Here is a 16,392-nt window from a genome sequence, read left to right on the forward strand (position 1 = left end):
AAACCACAATGAGATACCATCTATTCATGCCAGTCAGAATGGTGATTATTAAAAAGTCAAGAAACAACAGTTGCTGGTGAGTCTGTGGAGAAATAGGAACACTTTTACACTGTTAATGGGAATGTAAATTAGTTCAACCATTGTGGAAGACAGTGTGGCATTTCTTCAAGGATCTAGAACCAGAAATACCATTTGACCCAGCAACCCCATTACTGGGTATGTACTCAAAGGATTATAAATCACTCTACTATAAAGATACATGCACACGTATGTTTACTGTAGCACTGTTAAAAATAGCAAAGACATGGAAGCAACCCAAATGCCCATCAATGATGGACTAGATAAAGAAAAGAAAATGTAGTACATATACACCATGGAATACTATGCAACCGTAAAAAAGAATGAGATCATGTCCTTTGCAGGGACATGGATGAAGCTGGAAGCCATCATCCTCAGCAAGCTAACACAGGAACAGAAAATCAAACACCACATGTTCTCACTCATAAGTGGGAGTTGAACAATGAGAACATATGGACACAGGGAGGGGAACAACACACACCCAGGACCTGTCAGGGGGTGGAGGGCAAGGGGAGGGAGAGCACTAGGACAGATAACTAATGCATGTGGGGCTTCAAACCAGGATGATGGGTTGATAGGTGCAGCAAACCACCATGGCACATGTATACCTATGTAACAAACCCTCACATTCTACACATGTATCCCGGAATGTTAAAAAAAAAAAAAAAAAAAAAAAAAAAAAAAAAAAAGAGGCTGGGCACAGTGGCTCACGCCTGTAATCCCAGCACTTTGGGAGGCCAGGGTGGGCAGATCACAAGGTCAGGAGATCGAGACCATCCTGGCTAACACGGTGAAACTCCGTCTGTGCTAACAATACAAAAAAAATTAGCTTGATGTGGTGGCGGGTGCCTGTAGTCCCAGCTACTCAGGAGTCTGAGGCAGGAGAATGGCGTGAACCCGGGAAGCAGAGCTTTCAGTGAGCTGAGATCGTGCCCCTGCACTCCAGCCTGAGTGACAGAGCAAGACTCCGTCTCAAAAAAAAGAATACAAATTTGTGACTAGATTTCCTGAATCAGAAATTTTGAGGGTGGAGCCCAAGCAATTTATATTTAGTAAACCCTTTGGGTGATTCTGTTGCATGTTACAGTTTGAGAACCACTGGTGTCAGTGAATCCAGTGGCAATGCCAAAGGCTGGCCTGGGGTGCCTTAACCCTGCATCCCCTTTCTATTAGCATTCTTCTTGCTTTGCTATGGAAACTCAGTATTTTTTTCACTCTTACGTGAACTCTCAGGCAACTTTAGCTTCAAAACTAATACCCTAGGTTGGACTTCCAATTAGATTGCCACCCCACTCATCGTTTCTGTAGAAATTCTAAAGTAGCCACTGGATGTGTATGTACACTAATTTTTAGATGTTACCTTAGTTGGAGGCCTGGTCATTTATCAAAGGAAGTGATTTTCTGCTTAACTTACCAGGTCCTCGTTTGTCTGAATACTGCTAAGGTAACTTGGGAATTGTAGACCTTTCAGCTGCATGTCTACTGTGAAGGTCTGATGGAGGGTTTCCTAAGGGCAGCACCTATGTAATCATGATCATCTTATCTGGGGTACTTTGTTATCATTATAAACCTGTTTCTGTTCTCTGTGTCTTTGTGATTCACTAGACAGTTATTCAGTATCCTGCAGTAAGGGATTCCTAGCCTGGGATCCCAAGAATCACCCCTGAGAGCAGAAAAATAAGCTTTGGTTGAATATGTGGTTATACTGTAAGTGGAAGGTCAATAGTCTTCATGAGATTCTGAAAAGGCTCTATTGCCTTTCACTCTCTTCCCTCAAAAAAGCTGATTTACCATTGCTTTAGTTGCTTTTGGATAATAGCTTTAAGAAGTGTTCACAAGATTTGCAGCCATTTGAACTGGAAATTTAACCTTTTGGCTTAAATTTCACAATCCTATTTTAGCCTATCTTGTCTACTCAGGCGTTACTGTGTACATTAAGTCGAGTAAGACTGGTTCTATACTTGTGCAATCTTGTTTTCTGTTTTTGGTGTTTGAGAACAGTGCATGCTTGTTACGGTCAGCAATAGTAATGCATTTGGATAGTGCTTTCCATCTTATCCAGTAATTTCAGGTATAGCTTCTTTTTAAAATTTGATATTGTGAGATATATAGAGCAGGAGGATATTAGCCCTATTTTTACAGGTGATGACACTGAGGCTTACAGGTGATGACATCACTAAAAACTAGGTTTACCCATCACGTAAAAGCTTTGGACACTCCCACTATGCTCATGCTCTGATTGCTTCCAAATATGCTTGAATGATGCCTAGAAAAGTCTCAAAAGTTCATTATGTCTAAAAGACTGTTTACTGGCACATTAAATCATTATTGTCTCTAAAGGAAATGGATCATTTTAAAATTGTGGATTTCTTTTTTGCTTTTCCTTAATTTTTTTTAAAACAAAAGTTAGATACAGGTATAATTTCCCCATTTCACAGTCAAATAAAACCTCTCTTCTTTTGTCTTCCACAGATATCTTTCAAAATCCTGTTCAATCATGTATTTCAGGATGTCGGGTCAGGAGACGGCAAATCATTGCCAGCTGGTGGCATCACCTCATTTTCATTAGATTGTTCTTTGGGTTTCAAAGACTAGTGCCCTTGTAACTTACACTACATAGCCTTAAAATTGCACATAAAAGTTTGCTGTGGAAGAGTAGCAAATGTAAGATAAATTGAGAAGGTTAAGGGGAAAACTGTGCTAAGAGCTTCTCATAAATGAATTCTCATCATAAAAGCACAGTGATTTTTCCAAGTGACAAATTAACTCAAGATTTGTGCTCTGCATTTTTAAACAACATGTGGTAGAGCAATAGGGTAATTCCGTTTGTCTTTAAGCCAGAGGTTAGTGCCTCAGCATATTGCACTTGTGCTTTTTGATTAATAGTGTAGAAAAGAAAGCTGTGTGTATAGATATTTAATTTATTTTTACTTTGCAAATGTGTTATATCTATGATTTAGTCGATAAACAGATGCTGTGTGTTAAGACAGGCTGTCATAGGAAAGACGTTTGTGTTGAGGCTTGGGGCCAGAGCATTTTCCAAAAGGAATATTTGTGCTTAGAAAACTTCTTATAAATATTCTTGTTCAGACTTGAATTCCTCTTTTACTTCAGTGGGGTCACTGAATAGATGTCGGTCATTTATTTCAGTTCCCTGCTATCGGGTCAGTAAAAAAGGTATTAGTGGAGTGTGGGTGATTTTTCTTTCTGCTGCCAAGTTAGAGGATTGATTGTGACAATGAACTCTGAACAAATGACTTCATCTTTTTATGAGGAATATGCATATTAATGTCATTCAGACAGTTTCTTGGGGACATACAAAATATCGATATTAATTTTAGGGTTTGTGTAATACAATAAGAATAAAGAAAAGAGGGTTCCTGCCCTGACATCCTGCAGTCTATCTAGTGAAATCTGACAGATCATGTGAAAGCTCTGTATTCTTCTAGTCATTGATGTCAGTATTATGAGTTTAGACTGGGTAATCAATAATAATATCTTTGCCCTTTGCATCCTTCTACTGAAGTTTTCATTTTCCTTTCTTTGGCCTGTGGCCTTATTGTATTTTTGCTCCAGGATTTTAATTTGTGGGGCAGAGACAGTAGGCGTGATGTTAGCTAATTGCCTACAATACTGGCTGGCGTGGACTTGACCTTTCAAAATTGGGGCACAATACCAAAGATCACATTTTTACTTCAATGAGGTTCTTTGCTGTTTCAATCTGAGGGAATCTTATCTGGGGATTCCTTATCTGGGGATCAACAAATGCATATAAATGAGGGACAAGTGCTTGGTTCAGGAACTCCAGAGCCATTTACCAATCAGTCCTCCAACCTGTGTGGTGGTCTTTACATTTCTTGGAAGCATAATAGATTCAAGATACGAGGAGAGGAGGGAGCCTGACGCAAAGCAGTTCCCTAGATTTCCTTAAAGTTCCTTTTAACTCTGGAACTCTCTTGGAATTGTTCCTTTTTTTTTTTTTTTTTTTAAACTTTACCGTATTTTTTCCAATAAGAAAAAAAAAAACCCACCAAAGCAGCACTCTGAATCTCTTCTTCCTATGGTGAAACCTAGTATTATGGAATCTGTTTACACCTAAATGAGGAAGGTAAATTATAATTTCAACAGCATGCCAATCAGCAGACCTAGAAGCCATAACTTTTAAAAGAAAATTTATATTCTAATTTTTATTTGTTGCCTATGTTTTGTAATTTTTTATCTAAGATCTTTTTAGAAACGTTTATTAGCCCAAATGAGTGCTTACACAATATGGTAAACACATGGGAGATTTCTTTTTTTCTTTTTTTTTTTTTTTTTTAAATTTCTGTACGTTATTGGGGAACAGGTGGTGTTTGGTTACATGAGTACGTTCTTTAGTGGTGATTTGTGAGATTTTGGTGCATCCATCACCTGAACAGTATACACTGCACCCAATTTGTAGTCTTTTATCCCTTACCCTCTTCCCACCCATTCCCCTCTAGTCCCCAAAGTCCACTGTATCATTCTTATGCCTTTGCATCCTCATAGTTTAGCTCCTATTTGTGATTGAGAACATACAATGTTTGTTTTTCCATTCCTGGGTTACTTCACTTAGAATAATATTCTCCAGTCTCATCCAGATTGCTGTGAATGCCATTCATTCATTCCTTTTTAAGGCTGTGTAGTATTCCATGGTATATATACCACAGTTTCTTTATCTTCTCCTTGATGGATGGGCATTTGGGTTGGTTCTACATTTTTGCAATTGCAAATTGTGAGAAGCCATAACTTGAGGGTATTTTGCAGTTGTATACTCCTTTGTCTGGACGGACACTGGACATATGTAGGGTTAAGAAATACATATGTGATTAGAGGGCTTATTGTTTATTGAAAAACATATTACCATTAAATTAGAGTCTGGTTACTTATGATCTGATTTCAAAATAGCTTTGCCCTAATAATGTAAAACAGCTCTTTTCCTGTTAGTTGGCTTTTAACATGTATTCAGACCATGATTTTTTTTTTTTTTTTGGTACTTTAAAAAAGTGTGAGATAAAATTCACATAATACAAACACTATGAGTATTTTTGGTCAAGAGAATTTAAGAAAAGTTTATTGACTCAACACTTGGCCCATTTTTTTGACTTTGATGGCTGATAGGCTGGGTGCTATAAAGCCAAGTCCTTGCCTTCATGGAGATCACAGCCTCCTGTGGGGATAAAAACATGTAAACAAATATTAATAGAAACATGTTGCAAGGTGCCCTGTGATTGCCAAGGATGTTTATTACACTTTCCTCTCTGAGCCTGCCTCTGAAAATAGTGGAATCTTTTCCTCTTGCCTTGCTTTTTTTTTTTTTTTGCAACTACTTCATTGTCTTAATGTTTACTCTGTTAGGGATATCATATGAAAGTTAGAATTTTGTCAGCCACTCTGTTCTTGCTTCCAACATTCAAAAGGCAGAAATGTAAGTGGTGATTCCTGAAGTTAGTGTATTTGTTGGGATTATAAAACATGTAGCACATTTAGGACTTGGTATAAAAAAGCTATTTTTGAATGTTGAAATGTAGACTGGGTTTATACCAAGCTATTTTTTCCTGCAAGTCTGTGGCAAGACCATTGCACAATAAACTCCAAATCTGCTTGCTTACTTAAGCCAGTCTTAATATTGCACATATTTGTTTTTATTGTACATTTCACCTTTCTCCCTTCCAAAAAACCCATGCCAGGAAAGGGTCTACTTACTGTCTTATTTGCTTTGAAGTTTCCTGAAATTTTATCTCCCTCTCTCTGTTTTTTGTTGTTGTTGTTGCTGTTATCTCTTGCATGTTTGTAAATGTAATAGCAGTCAATGTCTTTTCCTTTTATACTGGTAAATGAAGGATTAGCTGGATAATGTTCATAAAGATCTCTAGCATCCTTAGAGAAAGGACTAAATAAAATGAAATGGTATTATGCAAGATGAATAAACTACTTTCCCTTATTAAGCTGAGTTTTATTAAGGTGAGTTTTTTCTCAATGCTAATCTTTTTTAAAAAATTTATTTTAGGACTCTAGCTTTATTAATAGTTAATGCTGCTTCATTTCCCTACTCTAAGGCATTTCTGAACTGGTGCAATTGTCATTTTTCCTCTTAACTTTATAAAGTATAGTATCTTTAAAATGTTACTTAAACATTCTTTGATGTCTCTCCTTGGACCATGAAATGTAAAAATTGATTTTAATAATCTTATTTTATTAAAATCTTGCAATATTTTGTCTAGTGCTAGAATATAATTTTCATAGCTAAATTTTAAAACTTAGACTTGAGTTTTATTTTACCTCTCTGTGTGAAAAGCTTAAAGGGCAAACGTATCTGGTTATACTCTACAGTTTCACAGAAAGATCCTTTTCCTCCTTTCACCATCTTGACAGTTGAGAAAGTCAAGGGAACAATCAACAGACTGGTTTAAGAGAGTAGAAGTCTTTCCAGTGTCCTGGAATTTGCTTCCTCCCTGGTATGAAAGCTTGTATTTGCAGCATACAAAGTGATGTTGTGTAAAAATGTGAAGGACAGGTGTTTACTCTGGCCTTGACCAAGGTGAGAATTTGAGATGGAAGAGTCAGGCTCTGTGTAGGGGATGTTTTGGAACTTGACCAGTCTGTCAGTTTTGTTACCTACCAATGAAACTGAAAGGTAAGTGAAGGCAATGCAGTTTCACAACTCATAATACAGCTTTAAAATCTTTTTTTTTTTGGTTGATGTATTTTAAGCAGTTGAATATATTTTCCATAAATTTTACTGCTTTCCATTTACCTTTGAATAGAAGCCAATGAGGAGAAGTATTTAGAAGGTTATGAGCAATAACAGAATGAACTGTTGGAAAAGTCCTTTTGTGGCTTCCCTCAAGTGTGTACTGGTGGAAAAATTACTATAATTTGATAGTAAAATGTTGGAAAATGATTTTATTTACTATTTAGAAATAACACAAATGGGCCTTGCTTTTGAAATTCACAGGTTCAAAACATTTAATTATGCCTCACTACCTCAATCTTTGCTCATTATGCTTTACATTGATGGAATTAAATGTGACACATTGCAATGTTGGATCAACCCCACAGTTCTAAAATTTAGGGTTTGATTAAATTCTAAAAAAAAAAAAAAAAAAAAAAAAAAAGATACTGTACTGTTTAGTGTGAGAAATGGAGACTTGTGAAATTTTGTTTTTAGCCTGACGTTGTCTGAAGGAAAGAAAGTATCCCAGTGATAGAGGAGGAAAAGAACATTAACAATACCTGATTGTAACTTGCCTGTTGAAATCACAGAAGATTCTTCGGCTTTGGAAGAGCAAATGGTGTTTTCAAAGCTAAATCCTTAGTGTCTGTACCCATCATAATATGGCTAGTCCCCTGGGAAATGGTACTTTTAGTATGTGTGTCTGCCCATGCCAGTAATAAACACGTGTTTATCGGCCATTCGGCCCCAAAGCGTCCAGTTTTATCTTTTGGATATACAAGGGCATGTGCGGATGAAGGTCACAGCTTCATGATGCTTGCTGTGAGGCTCATGGGTGTCAGTAGGAAAGCTAACAATGTAATTCCCATAATGTCCAAGGAATTCTTTGGAGGCCATCCTCTGATTCTTTTGCTTACCTTGTACAGGGGCTGTCTATACAAGTTTCCTCAGGCTTTCAACAATGGTGTCATTAACTTGTACTTTAGAATTTGTAAGATTATATGAGCATTTTCAGTGGGCTAAAGTCACCTGTCATTTGTTTTAATGGTTAAGGGTCAGGAATTGAAAGTTAGACTTGGGTTTTAGTCTCAGCTGTGCTTCTGTGTGATTTTAGTTACTTAATTTCTGTAAGCTTCAGTTTTCTTACGTATAAAATAAGTATCCATTCATTCATTTGTTCATCCATTCAGTAAACAGTAAGTACTTCCCACGTGCCAGGCCCACTCTTGGTGCTGGGAAGCAAGCAATGGGCAAAGAAGAGAATAATCTCCGCTGTCATGGAGCTTCAATTCATGGGGAAATGGAATGTAAATTAAAAGAAATTAAACATTTCGTGTATTTTCCACATGTGAATATATATGAGATGATGACAGTTGCTACAGACAAAATGAAACAGCATCAGGGGTAGAGGTAAGATTGGAAAGCGATTTCTGTTTCATGTGGGGTAGACAGGAAAGGCTTCCATAAATAGGTCATATGTAAGCAGAGACACAAATGAAGAGGAGGATGATGTATGAGGATATCTGGGGTTAGAGGCTCCAGGGGATAGCAAGTCTGGCAGGAGTTGCACATTCCTGAGGTGAGAACAAGCTTGGTGTGTCAGAGGGGCAGTGAGGAGAGGCCAGTGTAGCTGAAGTGGCTGAAGTAGGGTGAAGGAGGGGCAGAGCAGGATGGTAATAGTGCCCAGCTTGTAGGACTGCTTAGGAAATAACATGCTTAACATGTACTTTATACATATTAAAAGAATAAAACACTGTAACAGTTGAGGTTTATTTTGGGCATGCAAGAAAGGTTCATCATATTACTAAATATAAATAGAAAAAAGTCATCTGATTATTTTTTATAGAAAAGGCATTTGGTAAAATTCAATCTCTATTATTGATTTTTTTTTTTTTTTTTGAGACAGAGTCTCGCTTTGTCACCAGGCTGGAGTGCAATGGCACAGTCTTGGCTCACTGCAACCTCCGCTTCCTGGTTCAAGCAATTCTCCTGCCTCAGCCTCCCAAGTAGCTGGGACTACAGGTGCCCACCATCACGCCTGGCTAATTTTTGTATTTTTAGTAGAAACGGGGTTTCACCATGTTGGCCAGGATGGTCTCGATCTTTTGACCTCGTGATTCACCTGCCTTGGCCTCCCAAAGTACTGGGATGACAGGCGTGAGCCACCGTGTCCGGCCGTTTTTTTTTTTTTTTTTTTTTGAGACAGGGTCTCACTCTTTTGCCCAGGCTGGAGCACAGTGGCATGATCATGGCTCACTGCAGCCTCAAACTCCTGGGCTCAAATAATCCTCCCACCTCAGCCTCTTGAGTAACTGGGAAGCTGACATTACAGGTGTGCACCACCATGCCTGGCTAATTCTTTTATTTCATTTTTTTGGTAGAGACAAAGTCTTGCTATGTTGCCCAGGCTGGTCTTGAACTACTGGCCTTAAGAAATCCTCTCACCTCAGCCTCCAAAAGAGCTGGGATTACAGTTGGAGCCATTGCACCTGGCCCTATTATTGATTTTATAAAAACCCTTCAAAATATAATAGGAAAATACCCTTAGCAAAGCAAAGTATGTTCATCTCAACCCAAAACCATCTGAGCCTAAATAGGAAATTTGAGAGCATTTCCATAAACATCAGAACCCAAAATAAGAATACTGTTTTCACTAATTGTTAATGGTATTTGGAATCATAAACCAGTGCTGCTGGATGAGAGAAAAAAATGAAGTTATCAAGGTATAAAAATCAGAAAGGAGGTAAATGAATGTTGTTTGCAAATAATGGGAATATGTGACCTGAATATCCAAGAGAATAAAATGAAAAACTAATTATGAAGAATATGATAATCTATAAATGTGCCTGGATGCCAAAGTAATGTGTCAACATTCATAACCTCCATATATGCTAACAACCAGTTAGAAGATATATTGGGAAAAAGGCCATTAGCATAAAAAGGATGAAACACCTAAGAATAAACTTAAGAAAATAATATGTGAAGGCATTTAAAAATGCTCCTGAAGTGTGAAAAAAAGATATGAAAACATGGAAAGGTCCCATCATATTTTTGGATGCGAAAATGCCAATTCTCTGTGAATCTGTATTTTAAGGTAATTCCTGTAAAAATAACAACAGATTTTTTGGGGGCCCTAAGCAACTTGGTTCTATGGTCATTTGGAAAAGTAAACAACCACAAATAGGACAATTCTGAAAAAGAGAATAAAATCTAGCTTAGTAAGTCTACAATAATTGAAACATTGGTATTGCCAGATACCATATTTAGCATATGATAAAGGTGGTATTTCAAATTAGTTGGGTAAAGTTGCTCAGTTCCATAACTGAGGAATAACCAGGTAGCTGTCTGGGGGAAAAGGTACTATTTGCAGCAGTATCTCAAATATTAAGCCAAAAATCAATCTATGATAAACAAATTTCAAGTATAGACTAGATTGTAAAATAACATGGGAAAATTATTTTATAATCTTGGAGTACGTACATATGGCCCTTCTAAGTAAGACAGAAAACTGAGAAGCCATAAAAGAAGAGATTGATATATTTGATTACATTTTTAAAAAAACCTGAATAGCTTCTGCATACTTCAAGGAACAAGAAAATTGGGGAAAATATTTGCTTCTCAAATCTTGAAGGGACTAATTTTCTTAATAAAAAGCTCCTAAAGCCGGGCGCGGTGGCTCAAGCCTGTAATCCCAGCACTTTGGGAGGCCGAGACGGGCGGATCACGAGGTCAGGAGATCGAGACCATCCTGGCTAACACAGTGAAACTCCGTCTCTACTAAAAATACAAAAACTTAGCCGGGCGAGGTGGCAGGCGCCTGTAGTCCCAGCTACTCGGGAGGCTGAGGCAGGAGAATGGCGTGAACCCGGGAGGCGGAGCTTGCAGTGAGCTGAGATCCGGCCACTGCACTCCAGCCTGGGTGACAGAGCGAGACTCCGTCTCAAAAAAAAAAAAAAAAAGCTCCTAAAAATCCATAAGAAAAAGTCCAACAACCCAGAAGAAAAGTGGACTAAGGATACAAATAGTCTAAAGGAAGGGAAATAACAGTGGCTTTTAAATATATGGAAAGATGCTTAACTTCACCCATTATCATAGATATGCACATTACAACTACACCACGGTACCATTTATCACTGTTAGATGGACAAAGATTACAGTCTTATAACCTGTTCTGTAGAGCGTATAGGTGCAAAACATTAGTCTATTTAGTGGGCAATTGGCAAAATCTATAATATGAAAAATTTCATATTGCTTTGTCCAGGAATTTCAATTTTAGAAAATTATCCTAGATATAAAAACACAGTCCTAGACATACAAACATTCATACAAACTATGAATGTATTCTGCATATACTGTATATACTTATTACATGCATGAGAAAATTATGTACAAAGGTACTCATTGTAGTAGTGTTTATAATGGCTAAAGGTTGGGAACACCCTAATGCTCATAACGGGATACTGAATCAATACATTATGTTACTGCTGTACACTTGAAAATGTGCGGTCATAAAAATTCACACCAGTGAATTCTCTTTATGTACCAATTTGGAAACATTGCCAATGTATAAAATAGTGTAATATGTTTATTTGTGTAAAAATGGTTTATACAAGATGTTTTGTTTATCTATGAAAAGGTGCAATTTCTGGGAAAGCTAACTTGGTGGCTGAAGACATGCCTAGCCTCATTTCAAAAAAAATCTGCACGTAGCACATGCCTTGCTCTTAGCACTTATTACATGCTAGTGGTGGTGGCGATTTTCATTGTAAAAACAAAGTTCCTTTGCCTCACAAGTTGATTTTTAACAGCTGAGTCTGGAAGAGGGAGGTCATCTCATTATAAATACTGCTTAATGAGTGTTAGACTTGGGTTTTTCACCAAGAATGCTGTATATACTTCCTGAAGTATATTTCTTGGAGGTTGTCAATACTAGCTCTGCAAACCAAAGATGTCAAATAATATTGGGCTGAACAAAACTAAGCAAACTTATTTTCTACAAGGCCTTCTTAGAGCCTTAATACACATACTGTGCTTTGTAAATATTCAAGAAGAACATTTAGAATGTGGCATTTTCCCAAATTTATTTAACTACAGAACCTTAAACAATGACTACTTAAAAAAACCACCTTATGAGTAGTTGTCACATCGGGAAACATCGCTTTAATACTAGAATTTGGTTTCATTCACCTTCATTATTCATTTTAATAAGTCAGTATTCTTGGTGTATTTCTAAGATACTTGTGGACTCTGCCTGCTTTTTTTCCTTCCCTCGTGGTGTGCACCAATTCATGAATTTGTTTTGTAGTTGAGACCCTCCCAAAGTCACCCAAATTACACTGAGTTTCTTGGGTAAAAATGAATTGTATGTAATTAATGTGAAATCTTAGGGATTGATTGAATGGAAATTGAAGATTGAAGCTTCATTTGGTTCAACTTTTCCTAAAGCTTTAGAAGGTTTACTGTTGAGAGGAGGAATGAAATCAACTTAATGGATACATTGTTGAGGAATTGTGAGCTTAATGTGGAGAAGACAGTATTACTGTGAGGCTTAGAAGACATGGCTTCTACCTCTGTCTTCATCTTTTACCACAACTTAATTTTGAACAGGTCACTCATCATCTCTGTGCTTCAGTTTTATCCTCTGTAAAACTCAGGGATTGCATTTAAGTGATCAGTATGGGTTCATTCATTTTAAGACTTTAAGTTATTATTAGCGTGCTTAATGGAATCAGTGAAGTTTGTAGACCTGTGTAGAATATTTTGTTCTACTATGGGAGTTTCCACATGTGAATGTAATGTATTACCTGTCCCAGTTCAATCCTTTTTGAGAATGAAATTATTCAATAATTAGCTCATAGTCAGCTTCATGTATTTGAAAACTTGTTGAATTGTTTGAAACTTCTCTCTTCATTGGTTGGTTGGTTAATTATCCTCCAGGAAAGCGTTTGATTATATTACAGATCAATTAATACAATGCTATGGATAATCCACACCTCCTGTATAAATGTGCACCCCACCCCCATTTGTTTCTCTAGTGTATGGAGAAATCCATGATGTGGATATTAATTCTTTCTCACCACCCCAACAAAGTGTTCATTTGGTGGTTTTGCTGTGCTTTTGTGTACTCTCTGCCTATTAGCATATTTCTGAACTTGACATAGTAGAGGTCTAAATTCACTGAATTTATGCCATTTGGAAATGAGCTTTAAAATTTGTTCGTCTGTTGAAATTAGGGATGTGATATAGCTATTACACAGAAGGACTGTGAGCCTGAATTTGATTTTATTATGTGGAGGTAGAATGTTTTGTTAGAAGGAAAGCATTTGCCTGGGGAGAGATTTGAGTATGACTGAATTGTTAACTGCCAACTTCTCCCCTTTTTAGCAGGAGACATATTTTGTTTTTAAATGAGATGACAACCAAGAGAATTATCAAGAACCGTGAATTTTAAGAGAGTTCTTTCAATTTACTTGAGTTCCATTTAACCTTGCTTTCGATGTCATTCTGTGCATTACTGTCAAAGGACTTGGCTTCCTTTGAAGTCATGAAGCGTTGCTGCTGGCGGAATCATGATGGTAAAATATAAGAGTGGTTCTTAGTAAAGCCCTTAACTGATACCCAGCAATGCCTTATTACCTAAGTAAAAGCATATGTGTGCGAGTGCCTAAAATTGTAGAGTGTAAGGGGAGGATATATGATAATGGACACTGAGATGGGAGAAGTATTTCTCATGAATTAGGGATGCCCTTTCATAATTCACAAGTTGCAAGATGAAAAAGCCTTGAAATCACCTGAAGAGCATCTGGCAGCAATCTGTAATTCTTAAGAGGAGGTAAAAGAGCCTGTATCTCTCCAGCACGTGATGATAAAACTGTTCATGTGGGGTATGGAAAAAGGAGAATTCTGTTACTTGTAAAACCCCTTGCGATTAAATGGCCTGAGATTTTGTTATGAGGAACTAGTAGTTCCCAGGTGGTTAATAAATGATTAATTGATTAGAGCGAAGAAGGCTGATTTGAGGGTATTGAGGAAATTTGAATATGAAGAATTTGTTTTTTGCATGCAGAACGTTATCCTTTACTTTTCATACTCCACTCTTCTCATGCCTGGCCACTGTTACTCCTGTGTCTAGTTTTGAAGATTTAGGTCACATTGTGTCCCCCTACCCCCATTTTTTTCTTTTCACAAAATATTTGTTATAAGAAAAGGTACATTCTAAGCCTTTGACACACATACACACATAGGTTAAACACACATACACAACACCTTTTGTAAAGACTTCTAGGGCCATCTTTTATTATATTGGACTATTACAGAAAAATTATGTGAATGAGTGGCTTACCCTTTGGGGCTTGAGAAATCATGGCTGTATAGAGATTTCAAAAAGACGTATTTGTTGTACAGGGCTCTGACTTTAATTGCTCCCCTCAACCCATCTAAAGATAGGAACTATTTTACCTATTATTTGTAAGTATATCAGAAGAGATTGCATCTTATTTTTTTCTTTTGCATAAGTAGTTGTGATCATATGTAATTACAACATTGTACTCTGCTTTTTCTTTCCACTTTGTATTATAAACTACATTTTCCCATTTTATTATAACTCATAACATATTTCTTTTTTATTTAAAAATTACTTTAAAAAATTGACCTAAAATTGTATGTATTATGTACAGCTTGATGTTTTGAAGTATATTTATATATACATATTATGGAATAAAAAGTTTTTAATGGCCGACAGAATTGTGATTAAGTAAATTATGTGGTTGTGGCAAATGTACAGTTTGTGACAAACTGACTTCCTCAGTTATTGGCATTTAAATTGTTTCCATGTTTATTTTTTATTTTTTTAAAACCCTAAGAGAGGCTTCTTGTACCTACGCAAGAAAAAATTGGGGGCAAATCCATAGAGTAAAGTGAAGGCAAGTTTATTAGGAAAGTAAAGGAATAAAAGAATGGCTACTCCGTAGGCATAGCAGCCTGTTTCTGTGTTTTAAATTTAAGTATAGTATTTATGATTTCCTTAAAAAATGTACTCTCTTGGACATTTTCTCTGGCTTCCACTTATTGTGATGCCGAATAGTGGCTTTGTGGTTTTGTTTAGTATTTATGTTAGATTCTGGCTAACTGCTAAGGGTTAGACTCTCTAGATGTTCTTATTGCTCTCTTGGACACCTCTAGGTTTTGTTCTGTGTTTCTCCCAGGTAGGATAATTTCCCAGCTTACTTCTCTTCAAGCTCATGTTTTTCTGGTTGTAGGATAGGCATTAAGTGACACATCTGATCTTGCCAGTTAGACCTGATGATAGGAGATGTGTGTCTAAGACCAAAGTAGACTTTGCCCATTGGGTGGCACAAACCTGAACTTTGAATTGTCAGTATCTAGAGAGGTCAGAGTGTCAGTATCTAGAGAGGTCAGAGTTACTCGGAAATATTTGGGAATATTGTACATTTTTTGAAATTGTTTGTAAAAAGTTTTTTGTGCTCCTTTCTTTGCTATTTTATATTATGCTATCATTATTATCTTAATATGATGCTGTTGACCCATGGATGTGGATTTACTTTCACACTTTTTTTCACTCCTAAAAGAAGCACATAATTGTTTGACATATCTTATAAGATGGAAGAATCCTTTTCTATTTTCTGTTACCCAGCAGGAGTTTCTCATTTTTGGCTAGCATTCAGATTTCTAAATAAAGATTTGCTTTTTGCTTATTTATTTATTTTTTTATGGTGAAGACAAATGCACACTGGGAGAACCCACTCAGTGTACAACATGTAGTGGTAAACGGGAGCAGAGAAAAAGTAGAGATACTCAGATTGGATTTTGCAGTTTATTAATTATTATTTTTATTCCTCTTCACAGATTTTTAAAGTCTTCTTCTAGGGGTTTCCAGCAGAGCTAAATGTTAGAGAAATCTTTCCGCTCCTCTGAAGAGTGAAGTGAGCAAATACAACCCAGCAGTAGGTTATTGAAGACAGCAGCCCCAGGTAATGTCTTCTTTTCTCATTATTATTGACATGTGTTCAGTAGTGCTCAGTAATATGTTATACTTTTTTTTTTTTTTTTTTTAAAGCAAGTCTACTTGAACTTACACATCCAAGTGAACATTGTCTTGTTTAAAATGTCTTAGGGAGAGGCTATACTCTATCCTCTATGCAAAGCATTAAAAAAATCTTTTCTTAAGAACTGCATCTTGACCCTCTGGTAGCATTCTTCTAAGCATCTTGTTTTCTCTAGTGGCAGATATCAACCTTGTAAGGATATACTTAGAAAATAGTCTAAACTCATTTAGAGCTTGGGTGATGATCATACCTGGGGTTCTCTAATTTTGATCAAAACCAAGAAGGAGCAATAACATAAGGAAACCAATTTTCCTTTTTGTAATTTGTAATTTGAAGACTCATACACTGTATTGAAAATAAATTTTAAGAAGTGACTCTGAGTTTCAAGTAATGGTAGTATTGTTAAAATAATTGATCAGGCTTCATAATTTACAGAGGCATATACGATTTATTTGACTGTATAAATGTTGATATTCTTTCTTATTAAAATCAGTAAATCAATCTGTTAGTATCGTAGAAGAGTTCCTATGTTAATCAGAAACTTCCTTACTAGAT

At 36.6% G+C, this 16,392-nt stretch overlaps 1 protein-coding gene across 2 annotated transcripts in view; it reads left to right on the forward strand.

The window, feature by feature from the left end:
• Positions 1-16,392, forward strand: part of FHIP1A (FHF complex subunit HOOK interacting protein 1A) — a 264,968-nt gene that overhangs the window by 66,453 nt on the left and 182,123 nt on the right. For both annotated transcript variants that reach the window (XM_065545584.2, XM_045392945.3), the window contains one exon: positions 15,638-15,762. The gene's annotated coding sequence lies outside the window, so the exon portion shown is untranslated. The remainder of the gene's footprint in view (positions 1-15,637; positions 15,763-16,392) is intronic.

The sequence above is a fragment of the Macaca fascicularis genome, chromosome 5 (genome assembly GCF_037993035.2).
Source record: "Macaca fascicularis isolate 582-1 chromosome 5, T2T-MFA8v1.1".
NCBI classification, from domain to species: domain Eukaryota; kingdom Metazoa; phylum Chordata; class Mammalia; order Primates; family Cercopithecidae; genus Macaca; species Macaca fascicularis.